We start from the raw sequence: 17,490 nt of genomic DNA on the forward strand, positions 1-17,490 counted from the left end.
CTAACTAACCTAAGGAAATCACACACATCCATGCCCGAGGCAGAACTCGAACCTGCGACCGTAGCGGTCGCGCGGTTCCAGACTGTAGCGTCTAGAACCACTCGGCCGCATCGGCCGGCCGTGCTGCAGGCAGTGTATCAGAAGGGAGCTGTATTGGTCAAAGAAGAACGTCAGCATAATCTCTCCTGAGGCAAACGATTCACCTCGGACGACGACGTCCAGCTGTATGTGAGGAAATGGTTCACATCGCAGCCCCGGGAATTTTATGAGACAGCCATTCACCGCCTTGTGTCACAGTGGGCCAAGGGTCTCAACAGCCAGGATCAATACTTCAAACATACAGATACTGGTTTCTGTAATTATGAATACGTTTCGTTTCTTTTTGAACGCCTCTTAATAGGATTCATGTCAGGACTCTGTGCAGGCCAGTTCATTTTGGGGATGTTATTGTCGTGTAACCACTCCGCCACAGGCCGTGCATTATGAACAGGTGCTCGATAGTGCTGAAAGATGCAGTCGCCGTCCCCGAATTGCTCTTCAACGGTGGGAAGCGACAAAGTGCTCGGAACATCAAATGGCTCTGAGCACTATGCGACTGAACTTCTGAGGTCATCAGTCGCCTAGAACTTAGAACTACTTAAACCTAACTAACCTAAGGGCATCACACACATCCATGCCCGAGGCAGGATTCGAACCTGCGGCCGTAGCGGTCACGCGGTTCCAGACTGAAGCGCCTTTAACCGCACGGCCACACCGGCCGGCGCTCGGAACATCATTGTAGGCCTGTGCTGTGATAGTGCCACTGAAAGCAACGAGGGGTGCAAGTTCCCTTCATGAAAAACAGAACCACACCATAACACCGCCACCTCCGAATTTTGCTGTCGGCACTACACACGTTGGTAGATGACGTCCACCGGGCATTCGCCATACCCACACCCTTCCATCGGATCGCCACGCTGTGTACCGTGATTCGTCACTCCACACTACGTTTTTCCACTATTTAATCGTCCAATGTTTACGCTCCATACACCAAGCGAGGCGTCGTTTGGCATTTACTTGCGTGATGGTTTGCAGCCGCTCGTCCATGAAACCCAAGTTTTCTCACGTCCCGACTAACGGTCATAGTACTTGCAGTGGATCCTGATGCAGTTTGGAATTCCTGTGTGATGGACAGATGTCTGTCTATTACACATTATGACCCTCTTCAACCGTCGGCGGTCTCTGTCAGTCAACAGCTTGTAAGCTTTTGTGCTGTACGTGTCCCTTCACTTTTCCACTTCACTATCACATCGGAAACAGTGCACATAGGTATGTTTAGGAGTGTGGAAATCTCGTGTACAAATGTATGACACAAGTGACACCAACCACCTGACCACGATCGAAGTCCGTGCTGGTCCCTCACGATGTCTAATGACTACTGAGGTCGCTGATATGGAGTACCTGGCAGTAGGTGGCAGCAAAGTGCACCTAATGCGGATAAAGTATGTTTTTGGTGGTGTCCGGATACTTTTGATCAAGTGGTTCAAATGGCTCTAAGCACAATGGGATTTAACATCTGAGGTCATCAGTCACCTAGAACTTAGAACTATTTAAACCTAAATAACCTAAGGACATCACACACATCCATGCCCGAGGCAGGATTCGAACCTGCGACCGTAGCGGTCGCACGGTTCCAGACTGAAGCGCCTAGAACCGCTCGGCCACACCGGCCGGCATAGTTTTGATCACATTGTGTACATGTTTTGAAAGTAAATGTTACTCCGTTTTCGTCTTCGGAGCACAACATCCGCTGCATGCATAATAACAGGCAAATTAAATCGCAAGACGTGTAACAGCTCACCTTGTTCGTGTAGCTATTCTCTGTTACGCTGATGTCAGCTTTCTTCGTAGGGATTAATCTTCCATCCATACTGCAGTCTTTACAGTCACTGATAGATAAGGACCACGGAGAGAATGTTTCGAGTAATAATCCCGCTGTTCGCCTAGGGCTGAGGTCAGATCCCAGTCACCATCCGGCCATCCAGACCTAGATGTTCTGTTGTGTCTTTAAATCGCTTACGGGAGACGCGAGAATAGTTCCTTTAAAGAAGACCCGGCCGATTAACGTCCCCAACCTGTCCCAATCCGAATTTGTTGAACGTAAACACCACCCAGGGGTCGGGCCTCATGCCTGTTCCGACTGGCCGACTGCAGCCCGCGAGGCAGAGCGAGCAGCGGTCTGCGACCGTGCGGCAGTTGGTGAGCGTTCGCCAGCGCCTCCAGCCGCTACTGCCACCGCATCAACCCTAATGATGCCGCATCCGAGTCACTGCTTATCTGGCCTCAAAAAGCCGACTGGACTCCGTTCCAGACCCCACTACATTAGAAAAATATCTGAGGGGATACAGGGACACGAACACGGGTCCTTCCGCGCCGAAGGCAGCGACAGTCGCCATTATTTTACCCACATCTGGTGCTTCATAGTTTGCCGTCAGTGATTCTGTGCTGATGCGGCATCACATCTTTCAAATTCATTCGATGACAACTTCACTCAGTTATTACTGTAGAGGGTAGACAGCACCCTGACTGAACACGCTGAGCTACAGCTGCGACGGCGACAAAATAAATTTTCCGCCATCAGGATTCCAGGCAGCGTACCTCCCCGACGGGAGCGCCCCCCCCCCCACCCCCCCCCCCCCGGCTGTGGAGGCAGGCTGATCTCACCATTATGGTAAGGCGGCGGTCTTCCGAACTTGCAGTCGTCTCTAATGACGCTGTCGTGGACGGGATGTTGAACCCTCAACTTCCTTCCAGTGTACCGACAGAAAGTGGAAGTCAGAATGTACAAGCAGCATTTTATAACTGACAGCCTTCGAATATGACGGCACGTTTTAATTCCGATGTTACATCTCAGTTTGTCTGCTGCTGTATATCTAAGAATACAGATATTTTTTTTTATTGAAATAACTACTTACAAAATCTTTCAAAGGTTTCACCTTAGCGTCTTCATCAGCTCTTACAAGTAAATACGGGTAAGTTACTACAAACTACATGTTTAGTATCAGATACTACAGCAACTGATTTCTTCCCTTTTCACAGAATACTGCTGGGCTACGGTTCAGACTGACGTGCCGACGTCCCGGCGATCGCTAGCCGCCCACGCGCCCGCCTCTACGCCTCCTCGAGCGAGCAGCCACGGCCGGCTCATTTGGCGGTCCGTTTTACGGCCTGTTTGCTCTCCGGCACTCGTCTGTGACGAGCCGTGTGACGGCGACGTCCCACGTGAAGACTCGGTCACGGGGAAAATTAAAACTCAACGTACTGCTTCACTGCAGGCAATAATGAAACACACTTTTTTCTTTTCAAACGCTTCAGCAATGCTGTCAGTAGAATGCTACGTATGTGCCAATTCATTCCACAACAAGCAGGGAGAACCCGGCAAATTTCAGATACGTAGGAATGCAGCTAACTATTCTCTCTGTTTTCTGTTTTGGGGATTTTGTTTGCATATGCAATTTATAACTGATACCCCACTTCCTCTTCTTCGTCTTTTTCTTCTTGTTCCCTTTCAAAAAATTTTAGGTTAGGTGACCCGTCCCGGCTCCCATCATTCCCTATTCTTTTTAGATCTTCCAAAACTACTTCGACCAACTACTTCGTAGTTTTAGTATGGAACCACGACCTCTTCAAACGAACCATCCGGGAATTCACCTTAATCGATTGAGGGAACCCACGGCCAGTCTAATCGGGACGGCCAGACGTGGATTTGAACTTCCGCCCTCTCCTGGTTGTGGTATCTTATCCCCCCCCCCCTTTACCCCTTGTGCGATTACTGCTTGAGATTAATTAATAGCGTCGTGGCTGACTGATTACTATCAACACCTTTAGCTACTTGACACTTGCCGGCCGGTGTGGCCGTGCGGTTCTAAGCGTGTCAGTTTGGAACCGCGTGACCGCTACGGTCGCAGGTTCGAATCCTGCCTCGGGCATGGATGTGTGTGATGTCCTTAGGTTAGTTAGGTTTAAGTAGTTCTAAGTTCTAGGGGACTGATGACCTCAGTAGTTAAGTCCCATAGTGCTCGGAGCCATTTGCTTGACACTTGAAATAAATGAGTAAAAGGGAGTCGTAAGATTTATGCCATTCGGCGATTCGTTGCAGAAGTCAACATCCCAAACTTATAGAAGTAGTACTAACGTAAATCCTCCGAATCGAAGGGCGCTAAGTTTGGTCCTTCTTGCAGGACTGAACTGCAATATTGTGACCGTCGATCCATTCCAGCCCACACACAAATTGAACACCTCTGTGCCATTGTTTATAGGAACTTATTTTACAAAACAACTCACTGAATAACTGCAAATAAGGACTGAATTAAATAAAATGTAAACAAGTCAACTATACAAACACGAGCTAAGTGAAGTTATTTTGTCTGTTCGCGTCAGAGAAGTGGCCAGTAAAAGCTGGGGCAGCACGCTCCGTCTGTGAAGTGAATAGTCAGCAGCGCTCGTCGTGGGGAAAGTTGCCTTTCCTGGAAGATTGCAGCAATTGTCGCACAGGATAACTGACAATAAATCTCTCGCCAGGCAGGGCAGAGCAATGTGCAGTTATTTACGTAGATTCTGTCCGCAAGCGTTAGGATTATTAATAACTTTTATCTTTATAACGCACAGTGTGGGAAATAAAACGCACCCCAGGGATGCCTGCGCACTGCTTCGACAGTGACTCATAAACCTCACTGCCAAGGGTCTCCGTGGCTCCGTGACGTTCCACGAGGCCCACGAGAAAGACAAGTCGCGGCGCGTACATCACGGAGGGAGACCAAGCAAACTGCGCTTCTACAACTGTTCACTCGTAACTAGGTGTGTATGTACAAACGAGAATTGCAATTCTCGTTAGTACGTACACACATAACTACGAGTGAACAGGTGTAGAAACGCAGTTTGCCTGCTGAGTTAAGCGAACGCGGGAGCTCAGACGTATCTTCGTGACGTACGCTCCGCGGCCTGTCTTTCTCGTGGGCCTTGAGTCGCAGCGTGTTACACAGTGGCTTAGACAGAGAGAAGAGAGAGAGAGAGAGAGAGAGAGAGTGAGAGAGAGAGAGAGAGAGAGTGAGTAGGGGAAGAGAGGGGGAGGGAGAACACCTATCCGCTCTTCAGTTAGCATACCTGTGGAGGAGGGCAGTGCGTGGCCGCAGTCCCAGAGCCTGACGCTTCAATTCTGCAACCCCTCCACCCCTCTCCAAAGCCCCTGCCCACCCTCCCTCCCTGTACACCCTGATACACCCTCAGAACATCATCTCTCAGTACGTGGTACAGCCATTTGATATCTGTTCTTAACTCACTTCATTTAAAAACACAAGTTTATTTGAGCCCCCGTTCACTAGATGTACATCTAGCGGTTCTCGGCTGACGCCCCCGGTTACAGGAGTCAAGGATGATACTTTATTAATAATTATAGTACAAAGCAACATCACCAGTCAGAGTTACATTTTCTGCAAGTACACGAAGTCCTTTAATTCATACATGTATCTTTTCATCATTACTAACTTTTCTGCAGGATCGGGTATACAGAGTGAAAGGTATATTACTACATATAAACCTAGATCTACTCGAATTCTTAGTATCTATTCCACAGTGCCAGGTCTAATAGGCGATGACATCTCTATCGGCGAAAGATTCGAGTCCAGGAAGGGCAGCATTTTCACAGCGAACTACAGCAAGTGTAAACCACCCACTGCCAGCTGCTCCAGGGGCGACGTCTAGCGAGAAATTAATTCTACAACCACGAAAGAACATAGATCCATTCAGAATGACAGATTGTGCGGTGCCATTTGTGCCAAGTTTATTTTCAAGATTAATTATATGTTTGTAGACATGCATGCAGTGACATTTCGAGTTATTTGCGTTTTTTCAGTGCACTGCGTCGCACAAGCTAGAGAAAAATGAGTAGGACCTTTTTTTAGGAAATCTAGGTCACAGTTTTGGGGATATTTAAAAAAAACTTAAAAAACTGGCTAATATCCGCTGCTGCCCCCACCCATCATTCAAAGACACACCTGTGCTCACACTGCGTGCCACTCGCTCCTACCATCTCAAAAAATTGTGACTTCACAATATTTTCTTTTTTCCCTATTCCACCGTTCGTTTCCCTATTCCTTTCGTTGACGGAGCTACTAGCAGCTAGGTAACAAGAAGAGCGTGCAGCCTGTTCGAAAAAGTTCACCGCGGTGCTCGTTTAAAATTTGTAGCTACAAAGTGTGAAGATATGTGTGCCAGTGTTTATTTTTCCACTAAGTATATCGAGAATATATGGAAAGCAGATTAACAAGTAATTTCGTAGTATTAAAGTAGTAAACGCAAATCGAGAGGCTACTCCATTGCTGGATGGGAAAGTGACTTTTAGTGAGACTGGTGTGGCCGAGCGGTTCTAGGCGCTTCAGTCTGGAACCGAGCGACGGCTACGGTCTCAGGTTCGAACCCTGCCTCGGGCACGGATGAGTGTGATGTCCTTAGGTTAGTTAGGTTTAAGTAGTTGTTAGAGGACTGATGACCTCAGATGTTGAGTCCCATAGTGCTCAGAGCCTTTTGAACCATTTAGTGAGACTGTAGGGAACTTTAAGCGACCTTCCGGGAAGGTAAGAGCGAGTCGCAGAATTCGGGTAGAGGCTCTGGTGAGCCCTCGCCGACATGCCCTGTGCTGCGGCGGTGGTCAGGGAAGCCGACGACCGATGCCGCGAGCGTGGAGGCAGGTGGGAGCGGCGTCGAGTGCGATCGGGCGCTCCGAGACGGCCCGGCCCGGCCCGCGGTCTATTTATACTGCGCGCGAGCGGCCTCGGACGGCGAGCCCGGTGGCGGGGGTCACTGACCCCAGCGAGCGCTCCACCGGCCGACGAGAGCGGTCCGCCAGGTGCAGGCGACGCTCCTGGGACCGCCGTCTCATCCCGGCTCTGCCGTCTCAGGAAGCGCCTGGCGTCCCGGCGCGAGCCGCTCTTCGCCATAGCCGCGTCTCCAGCCAGGGGGGTCTGCTGTGCGGGATCTCAGCGGACGGGTCGCGGGTTCTCCCGACGGACTCTGCAGAACCCAGATCGCGACCGACAGGCCGCTCTCGCAACCGGCGATCGCCCCTCCCCGGCTGGACACGAGGTCGCGAATTTCTGCGGCGGGCCGCTCAGTGATTTCTCCTGTGTTTGTCAGTTGTCAGCAAGGTTTAGTCGCTACAAGTGCAAAGGAATAGACCTCTGACGACACCGATAAACGTATAAAACCGTGCTCCGAAAAAAATCACGTAGCACGACGTTTCCTGCTGCCTACAGGGTTCCCCCGGTGTCCCCTTTATTCGGACGAGTCCGGATTTTTACTATCGCTTCCGAGCGCAGATATACACATCCGGTCTGTCTCAGGCTTTTGTTAAGCTTTTTAGCTTCGAAGCAGTGGACGCACAAGTAAGGCCCGTTCCAAGCTAATGACGTAAGCGCTAGGAATAAGTAAAAGGAGGAATATGGAGACGAAGACACACAGATATACCAACCAACTAGTGATACTCTTTGTCCCCTTTCACAGACCGAAAGAAGCTAACACACCACCTATTCATTCTCTCAGCGACCACACCGGCACCGAAACGGAAGATAACAGAGAGAAGGCCGAAATACTGAATTCGGTCTTCCGAAGTTGTTTCACCGCAGGAGATCGTATCACTGTCCCTCCTTTCAATCGTTGTGCGAACGTCGAAATGGCAGATACTGAGATAACCGATCGCGGAATTGAAAAGCAGCTACAATCGCTTAGTAGTGGAAAGGCTTCAGGACCACATGAGGTACCTATAAGGTTCTGTAAAGATTATGCGAAACAACTTGCTCCCATTCTAGCAGTAATTTATCGTAGATCGCTTGGACAGGTACCTGAAGACTGGAAAAAAGCCCAGATCATTCCCGTTTCTAAAAAAGGCCGTAAGACAGATCCCCATAATTATAGACCTATATCATTGACATCAATCTGTTGTAGAATTATGGAACATGTTTTATGCTCAATAATTATTACGTTTTTGGAAAATGAACATCTCCTCTATGAAAATCAACATAGATTCCACAAACAGAGATCCTGCCAGACTCAGCTCGCTCTGTTCCTCCATGAGATCCACAGCACAGTGGACAACGGTGCTCAGGTTGATGACGTGCTCCTTGATTTTAGTAAGGCATTTGACACCGTCCCGCATTGACGTTTAATGAAAAAAACACGAAAATACGAGCTTACAGAGTATCGGAGCAGACTTGCGATTGGATTCAACTTCCTTGCAGATAGAACCACCACGTAGCTCTAAATGGAACAAAATCGACAGGTCTAAAGGGAATACCCGGAGTAATAGAGGGAACTGTAATAGGAGCTCTTTACAGTATATATAAATGATCTAGTAGAAAGCGTCGTATGTTCTTTAAGCTATTCGCAGATGATGCAGTTGTCTATTCCAAAGTAGCAACGCCAGAAGATAGTAAGACTTTGCAGAACGACCTGCACAGAACTGATGAATTGTTCAAGCACCGGCAGTTGATCCTGAACGTAAATAAATGTAACATATTGCGCATACATAGGAAAAGACATCCACTACTGTACAACTACACTTTTGATGACTACAGTTGGAGACAGCGTCTGCCGTGAAATATCTAGGCAAAACTATCCAGAGCGACCTTAAGCGGAATGGTCATATAAAAGAGTGGAAAAAGCAGACGCAAGACTCAGATTCATCGGAAGAATCTTAAGGAAATGTAATTCATCCACGAAAGAAGTGGCTTATAAGGCGCTTGTTCGCCCGATTCTTGAGTATTGTTCATCTATCTGGCATCCCTATCAGGTAGGACTGACAAAGGAGATAGAGAAGATTCAAAGAAGATCGGCGCGTTTCGTCACCTGATCGGTTAGCTGGCAGGAGAGCGTTACGGAGATGCTAAACAAACTCCACTGGCAGACGTTACAATAGAGGTGTTGTGCATCACGGAGAGATTTACTATTGAAATTTCGGGACAGCAGTTTTAAGGAGGAGTCGGACAACATATTACTTCCCCCCACATACATCTCGCGTATTGACCACGAGGAGAAAATTCGAGAAATTAGTCAATACAGACGCTTACCGACAATCATTCATCCCACGCACTATTCGCGAATGGAACAGCGTTGGAGGGATGAGATAGTGGTACCGAAAGTACCCTCCATCACACACCATTAGGTGGCTTGCAGAGTATGATATAGATGTAGACAACGCCACGACCACGATACGCGCAGAGCAAACGAGGCCAAGCAGAATGTGCAAATTTTGGAAATTTGGGACCAAACTGCTGAGGTCATCGGTCCCTAGCCTTACTGTTTAATCCAACTTAAAGTAACCTACACTAAGGACAACACACACGCCCATGCCCCAGGGAGGACTCGAACCTCCGACGGGGGAGCCGCGCGAACCGTGGGAAGGCGCGCTAGACCGTACGGCTACCCCTTGCCGCACAGAATGTGCCCATCAGCCGTTGCCAAGCCGCCGCCTCTACATGAAATGCGGGCAGCTTATTTCGAATCACAGTATAATCGCGAATTTTGTTTACTGAAGCTCGCAGAGTACCACCTGAAATCATCTGCCGTCCAACTGATCAATGAGGAGCCGATTTTGAGAGTATTTGGACGGTCTCATGTTTCGTATCAAGAGACGCCAAGACCCAGGGGGTAGCGAATAGGGGATTTTTTTTTTGGGCACGTTGTAAATCGAAGTTCCATGGTCGACGATGACCCAGGCTTCGTGGTGGAAGGTAAGTAGGCGCTTGGGTTCACTTAATTATGAATAAACGTTTGGTGTCAACTTCGTAGGACCTGTATATCGGTCCGCAAGATCACTAATTTTGAGGAATGAGCTAGGATGTCATAGTACCAAGGAACGTGGTACCTTATACCGATGCCCTGTAATATGGGAATTTCGGACTGTCTTTAAAAAGACAACACTTTCCATGATAGTGTATGAGAGCACAGTTTATTATTATTATTATTAGAGGATCCTTTTGTCTTACATTTTGTTGGTACCATCCAGTACTATAGGCCTATCTGTTTTACTACTAAATATGTAAATCATTGTTTAGTTTTAGCGTATGAGATAGGTGTACTGGCAATTTGTTTCATCATCTTACCGCAAACAGCTTAAGGCATGTACCTGGTTAAATCAGCATTCTCGTTTTGATCTTCATTATTTTACTATGATGTCGACAGATCAACATAAAAATTGTTTGTAAGAACTTTATTTCTTCTATATTAAATATTCAATGGATCACATAACCATTATGATGTTGGTGACTACGCTGAGTTTTAGCTTATGACGTATTTCAGTTAGGTATGTAACTGTCTTTTATCAAGATCTTCAACAAAATATTTCTAATTTGTTAATTTTTATTTCTTTTTTTCCCTCAGCAGTGATTTTTAAGGGTATTACGCGCGGCCCGAAAATGCTCCTCTTCTTCCAGTGTCGCCCACGAAAGCTGAAAGGTTAGAAAACCCTGCTTAAACACATTACTGTGCTTTGTTTCTGTAGATAGGGTCGACTATTCCTAAAAAGGCATTAAAATTCACTCTGTTGCGGCAGATGCTCTACTTCAGCTATTGAGTCACAACAAAACTGAAATGTAGACACTTACAGGTGCGACCAAATTATACTTAAGCAGTCTTCAAGTTCACTGTCTATGACGCTCGAAATAATACACATATGGTTGCCCTGGCCTGTTGATCACGCACCTCAGTCCTGCGTTCGCGGATAAATCACGAAAATCTGCCGATTTGCGCCACACACGAAGTAGTCCGGCCTCTGGACAGATACGAGAGAGTGGATCCGAAGGGCAGGGGCCCACACGTCAGTAGAAACGGTGAACCGGAGATCCGTCAGAAATATCCGCGAGACTGGCCCGTCGCTGAAATCCGCCACAATGGACTCGCACTCGGGAGGACGACGCTTGTGTATGTAGCCATCCAGATTTAGCTTTTGCGTGATTTTCCTAAATCGCTCCAGGCAAATGCCGGAATGGTTCCTTTGAAGGGGCACGGCCGATTTCCTTCGACATCCATGACACAATCCGAGCTTGTGCTCCGTCTCTGATCACCTCAATGTCGACGGGACGTTACGCCCATCTTCCTCCCCGTCTTCCTGAAATTCGGTCGTGTGTGGCCAGCTGTTAACGTGCTTTTACGAGGGCCATATTTTACGGCCATCTGTGGCCACAATAGTATTGCCTTCAACACTGCAGCGAAGTGGCCGGAATACGCGGCAATATTGCACTATGACCGGTTAATGTTGATGGAGCAGCCTGCTGCGTGTAGCTGCCGAGCTGCAGCCAATGTTACGCTCCAAGGTTGGAGATCGCTTCGTGCTCGCGCCACATCTACCTCACTTCCTTACCTGCGAATGCTTCTCTCTCACGCCAAGCCCCACTTCCTCTTTCTCACGCCGATAGGGCTGCGGTGCCAAGTGACGTGATCTGAGCCGCGAAACAAAGCAGTAGTGTGTCGCTTCCGTTCGACAGTTGGTGCGCGTGCGTAGAGGCACTCTGTTTCTTTGTTGTCTGCAGGAATGTAGAAGTAGGAACACGAAACAACCATTAATTAACGAAGAGACAAAGAAACTGCTACGCCTGCCTAATATCGTATAAGACCCCCGCGAGCACGCAAAGTGCCGCAACACGACCAGGCATGGTTTCGACTAATGTCTGAAGTAGTGCTGGAGGGAAGTGACATCATGAATCCTGCAGGGCTGTCCATAAATCCGTAAGAGAACGAGGGGTGGAGATCTCTTCTGAACAGCACGTTGCAAGACATCCAAGATATGCTCAATAATGGTAATTTCTGCGGAGTTTGGTGGCCAGAGGATATGTTTAAACTCAGAAGAGTGTTCCTGGAGACACTCTGTAGCAATTCCGGACGTGTGGAATGTCGCATTGTCCTGCTGGAGTTGCCCAAGTCCATCGGAATACACAATGGACATGAATGGATGCAGGTGATCATACAGGATGCTTAGGTACGTGTCAGCTGTCAGAGTCGTACCTAGACGTATCAGGGGTCACATATCACTCCAACTGCACGCGCCTCACACCATTACAGAGCCTCCACCAGCTTGAACAGTTCTCTGCTGAGATGCAGGGTTCATCGTTTCATGACGTTGTCTCCACACCTGTGCACGTCCATCCGCTAGATAAAATTTGGAACGTGACTCGACAGAGCAGGCAACATGTTTCCAGTCATCAAAAGTCGAATTTCAGTGTTGACGGATCCAGGCGAGGCGTAAAGCTTTGCGCCGTGCAGTCATCAAAGGTACACGAGTGGGCCTTCGGCTCCAAAACCCCGTATCGATGATGTTTCGTTGAATGGATCGCACGCTGAAACTTGTTGATGGCCCAGCATTGAAATCTGCGGCAATTTGCGGTAAGGTTGCATTTCTGTCACGTTGAAGAATTCACTTCAGTCATCGTTGGTTCCGTTCTTGCAGGATCTTTTTCCAGCCGCAGTGGTGTCGGAGATTTGATGTTTTACCGGATTCCGGATATTCACGGTACACTCGTGATATGGTAGTGCGGGAAAATCTCCCCGTCATCGCTACCTCGGAGATTCTGTGTCCCATAGCTCGTGCACTGAATATAACACCACGTTTAAACTCACTTAAATGTGACAACCTGCCGTTGTAGCAGCAGTAACCGGTCTAATAACTGCGCTAGGCACTTGTTGTCTTAGACAGGTGTTGCCAACGCCGTATTCTGCGTGTTTACATGTCTCTGTATTTGAACACGCTTGCCTATACCAGTTCTTTAGTGTTCCTCAGTGTATATATATTCAGAGGTAAAACAGGAACGATCATTCGAAGCAAAATATTTTAGCAAAAATATGGCCTTGAAAATGCGAATCTTAAGACCTGGAGCACTTCTTCATCTTCGAATGAAACAAATATCTTTTACTGCAAGCTTTTTGCTTTCCATATTTTGGGACGGTGTAGCATGGGCTAAAACATGAAAAATTTGTCAGGCAAACATGTACTGTAAAATGCATACGTTGAGAACTATGGGCGGTTGTTCACTAGAAGAGATGTGTTTCACGTTAGGGAAGACGACCAAGAACTATAGCTCTTAAGGTATGCTTTTGAGAGCCCATGGTTACTACACTTTCCTGCTTCGAAAGATCGTTTATTTGATATCCCTGAATACCGACCACTCCTCCTGGAACGCCCTGTATACAAAGACTGAAATCTGAAAAAGAACATTCTCACTGTTATTTTCATAGTGGAAGATCTGTAGTAATGGGCCATAATAATAGTATTCTACACAGGCTCTTAATACCCCTGAAGTTTTTTTGATGTTCCATCACGTATTTTCGTTGACTGGACGATACACTCGAATTTCCTTTGTTTCCTTCTCTTGGGAGAGGGGGGGGGGGCAATATCGTAAGAAACTGCAAAATGACTTGAACAAAATTTCCACTTGGTGTAAAGGATTGCACCTCTGTTTTAAGTGTAGTGGATGTAGGATTATGCGTCTAACGACGAGAAACAATCCGATAGTAATTGATTACATGATTAGTGGTGATCGTCTTGAGCACCTGACTTCGTAGAAGTATTTAGGGCTAATACTAAGAAGCGATATAAAATAGGATAATAACATGAAATCATTATTATGAAAGTCAAATGGAAAACTTGGATTTGTTGGAAGGGTTGTGGGAAACTGCAGTTGATTCTGTGACGGAAACTGCATACAGGAGACTACGACCACCAGCTCTGGAGTCCTTTTCCAGTGTTTGGAGTCCTTCTCAAGGAGGTATGAGAGCAGACGTAAAAGGATTTCATAGACGCGCTGCTAGGTCCGCTAGAGGTCGGGAGGTCGGTATGGCCAGTACGAAACTGTGACAGAAATGCATGGGTAACTTAAATGTGTAATCCTTGCATGAAATGCAACGTAGTTGTTACGAAACTCTAATCCTTGTATGAAATGCGACGTAATTGTCACGAAACTCTGTAATCTTTGTATGAAATGCGACTTAGTTGTCACGAAACTCTGTTGGGCAAATTTAGAGCTGCTGTATTCGAAAAAGACTTTGCGACCCATGTAACATTTCTGGCTTTAGGAGGGCAATATCTAACCTCAGTTTTCACTTTGTGTTTTAGTTGAGATTGGATTATCCGATGAGAGACATAAAAAGTGGAGTGCGGTGCAGACAACGTGTGGTACAGAGAGAAACTGCGCTAATTTAATGGTCGGTTAATGCGATTCACTGGCACAACAGGAGATGTAGGCATTACCCTTGGCCCAGCGCGGTAGATCACTAATTTAGGTTCATTAAAATAAAAAAACTCAGGTTTTATTGACAATCATACTAGCTGCAAACGCAGTAGTAAGTAATAGAGCCTTCACTTCAGATTAAACTTTAAGAACCACGTTTAGTAACATTAGACCAACGATATGCAGACGAAGCGCTTCGTGCGTCATCGGCTCCCAACATAAAATTCGAAACGAGCAAAGTGATTCGGTCTGACCAGTTCATTCGGTTCCTTACGGTGTTACAGCTCAGTTTAGCGGCCGCCCAGGAGAGGTGCTGAAGGCGATGTCATGCTGTTAGCAAATGTACTCGCTTCGGTCGCCAGCTGCCAAATTTCGCCACACAGTTCTAACGTTATTTCACACAGCGTCGCTTGTGTGTTAGCACTGACAACTCTGCGCAAACGCTGCTGCCTTCGGTCGTTAAGTGAAGGCCGCCGGTCACCGCGTTGTGCCTGAAATTTGGCACACTCTTGACACTGCGAATCCCGAAATATTGAAGTCCGTAACGATTTCCGAAGTGGAATGTCCCATGCGTCTAGCTACAACCACAATTCCGCGTTGAAAGTCCCTGAAGTGTGGCAGTAATTACGTCGGAAGCCATTGCACATGAATCAGCTGAGTACAAACGACATCTCTGCCAGTTGACTGCCCTTTTAGACCTCGTGTACGCGATACTATCGCCATCTGTGTGTATGTACGTCGCTATCCCATGACCTTTTGTCGCTTCATTGTAGGACGCATACAGAGGTACAAAGACAGCCATTTGCCCCTCGATCAGTACGAGGACGGAATAGGAAAGAAAACCGATAATACTGGTACGATGTCCCATCGGCCACGCACTGTACAGTCGCTCGCGGATGTGACCTCTGAGGTTTCCACGGCGCGACTGATCTGCGATGCACTCCACTCCGCGCACAGTAGTGGGCTGGCGGCCACAGCCGCCTCCTCCAGCTGCCGCCCCTGGCAGGTTAGGCGCTTATCTGCCGCTGTCGGCTGATGACAACCTGCCGGCCGCTCCAAGATTAATGGCGCGCATCCCATATTCAGAGGCCTCTAATCGAAACTGTCTGCCGCGTGCCGCGTCAACAGCGCTGCGAATGCGCGGCTCTCTCTCTCTATGCCCCTCATTCCGCGGAAAGGCGAGCGCAATCTACCTAGTCTTTCCAGATCACTAGCTGGATTCACAAGGGTGTATTTTCACTGATATTGAATACACGAGCGGCGTTCAATACGTAAAGAAACACATTCTTTTTCTCTGCCAATTTCGGTTGAAAAAAATTCCAAATTTGTTGTGTGACACTGTAAGACGTCATGGGCTCCTGTCCTTCATTGCTTACATATTCCGCCCTCATAATCATATTCCGCACATCAAGACGCTTCATTCGAACCTAAACTCGATAAGATAAAGTAAATGTTGTTTGAATTCACGTAAACGATATGCAAATAACAAGTAAGCGCACCGTGGTTGAAACACTCGAGGCTGGCGTACACACATACATTCCAGACACGACGGTCACAGGAGCTTTCAGTTTGAGAGAGGTAGACCACACACCGGGAGGCCGGTCCCTTCAGAGGACGACCCAGCCTATGTCGGCTGCTGACCGCCCGTGGAGCGGACAGCGTGGGCCCGAGAGAAAAGGGGGAACGACCCCGTGTTCGGCTTAAAAGCAAATTCCGCTACATTGTGTGGGAGTGGCCAGCCTAAGCATTCTTTACACATGGCACGCAGTTTCAGAGATTTTCACAGGGAGACAGCAAACGCCAAACGCCAATGCTACAGGTCTCTGGATTCGTCGCCTTAAACGAAACGTCATTCTCCCGCTTTAGAAGAGCAATGCTGATTGGCAGACGATATTTCTGACGCCTTGAGCTGAAGGAGTAATGGAAGAGACCGAAAGATATACCCCTTCACGTCTGGCGTGGAGGGGAGCCGTTCCATTGTCGCTCTTGGAGTGAGGAACAAGTCTCTCCTCAGTACTTCACTGGGAGAGCACCTCTGTCGAGAGGGACTCGAAGGGCGACCCTATATTGAGTCCTTGCGATTAGGCATTGTTCACTGTGTTGGCCGACACACTTATTGTGCGGTGTGAATGGACAGAGTTATAGTTAAACGCCTGTGAGCGAATTTTTGAGTGGCATTGCTGTGGACTGCTTATCTGACCGGTGTACCACGCCAGTAGTTAGACTACGGGCGAATAGGAATAATTGACTTCATCAAGGGGTAGGGAGAGTTTGATTGGCGAAGGTCAATCCAGATAGAACGAGAGTTATCTTATTTGTCAGCAGCGAGCGGCGCAGACAGCAGTCATCGCAGCTTACGGTATTCTGCACTACAGCTATTGCGAGCCGCATATTTCCTCCACAACAGTACACTTCACTGCATTTCACACGCGACAGCCTCGACCGTACCTAACAACATTCTAAAGGATAATTATTCAAGTTAAGTAGGCGCGCCTCTCAGCCATTCTGCCAAGTCAACAACCATCTTAAACTTTGTATAGAGATTTCATTAGCGAATCCTATCCTTGAGAGGTAACTTCACATTCCGAAAAGAACCAGGATATAACTTGTTCAATTCATAACTGAAAGTGCCATTGTGATTTCTCTGAATTTTTGCAAAATAAATAATAACTTTCGTTAGTTTCATGTTTTTCTTACACTAACTAACACTACTCCAGTACCCAATTACCCCACTAGTTACGTAAGAAATTTTGTGAATTTTTGTGTCATTTCCTTACAGCGGACGACTCCAGAAGATATTTATTGCTGAAAGTTTTTCAGGCATTTCTCTTTAGAACGTTTGGAGCGTCTGTCTGACTTCTGTTGTAGTGTAGGGGTGGAAATTGCATCTTGCAGGTGCCACAGGGTAAAGGGTACATCTCAGATTAATCCGTTGCGCAGAATAACAGAATCTCAGATCAACCCCACGCTCACAACACCGTGCCATATTCCCCTTCACCCAACATAGTCTCATGAACTTCCAGTAGATGGCGGCACTATACGTACCTTTCAAAATGCCATCTGTAACGGAGGTGCTTTCCAAGCGGATAACTGTCATCGTGATTCTTCTGGAGGAAAATAAGAGCATTGCAGATATTCGTAGATGCTTGCAGATCGTCTACGGAGACCTGTCAGTGAACAAAAGTATAGTGAGTCGTTGGGCGAGGAGTCTGTGACCATGGCAACAAGGTCGCGCAAAGCT

General features: G+C 47.5%; 1 protein-coding gene across 2 annotated transcripts in view; it reads right to left on the reverse strand.

The window, feature by feature from the left end:
• LOC124712506 (tau-tubulin kinase homolog Asator) overlaps positions 1–17,490 on the reverse strand; it is a 625,336-nt gene that overhangs the window by 469,957 nt on the left and 137,889 nt on the right. The gene's annotated exons all lie outside the window — the stretch shown is intronic.

Source organism: Schistocerca piceifrons, chromosome 8 (genome assembly GCF_021461385.2).
Source record: "Schistocerca piceifrons isolate TAMUIC-IGC-003096 chromosome 8, iqSchPice1.1, whole genome shotgun sequence".
Classification (NCBI taxonomy): Eukaryota; Metazoa; Arthropoda; class Insecta; order Orthoptera; family Acrididae; genus Schistocerca; species Schistocerca piceifrons.